Source organism: Trachymyrmex septentrionalis, unplaced genomic scaffold (genome assembly GCF_001594115.1).
Source record: "Trachymyrmex septentrionalis isolate Tsep2-gDNA-1 unplaced genomic scaffold, Tsep1.0 scaffold13, whole genome shotgun sequence".
Classification (NCBI taxonomy): domain Eukaryota; kingdom Metazoa; phylum Arthropoda; class Insecta; order Hymenoptera; family Formicidae; genus Trachymyrmex; species Trachymyrmex septentrionalis.
In genome coordinates this window covers 3489452-3489860 of record NW_017304438.1, presented here as the reverse complement: position 1 = coordinate 3489860, position 409 = coordinate 3489452, and the positions used below count along the sequence as shown (strand labels likewise).

Below are 409 nucleotides of genomic sequence, written 5' to 3'. Positions count from 1 at the left end.
CATTTTATCGCTTAAGGAAGAAATCGACGTAAAATGTGCAGAAGAATCCATTACTGAAATATATTCGCAAAGTTTAAAATACTCTATACTGAATATAGCACACTGTTTACAGCAGACTTAGGTTGTCTCAATATATTAGGAATGCGCGGACGGCGATCATATTTACTTGCCTAGCGTTTGAAGTTTTTTAATGAGAAATCAATATATTCATCGAATTGCGATTTATTGATCGATAGTATTAAGTCATAATTACGCTAGCGATTGACGATTATTTTTTGATTAGTTAGAGCAAAGCAATCGGTGACTGAAAAGTAGTCACTAATATCGCTAATTACAAGCGCAATTGTTAGTGTAATTATACTCTTTTATATACGATATTTAATTATTACGGATATTTAATTATTACTAG

General features: G+C 31.1%; 1 protein-coding gene across 1 annotated transcript in view; it reads left to right on the top strand.

The window, feature by feature from the left end:
* The window catches only part of LOC108756845 (probable phospholipid-transporting ATPase IIB), a 13882-nt gene that overhangs the window by 1500 nt on the left and 11973 nt on the right, over positions 1-409 (top strand). The window lies entirely within an intron of this gene.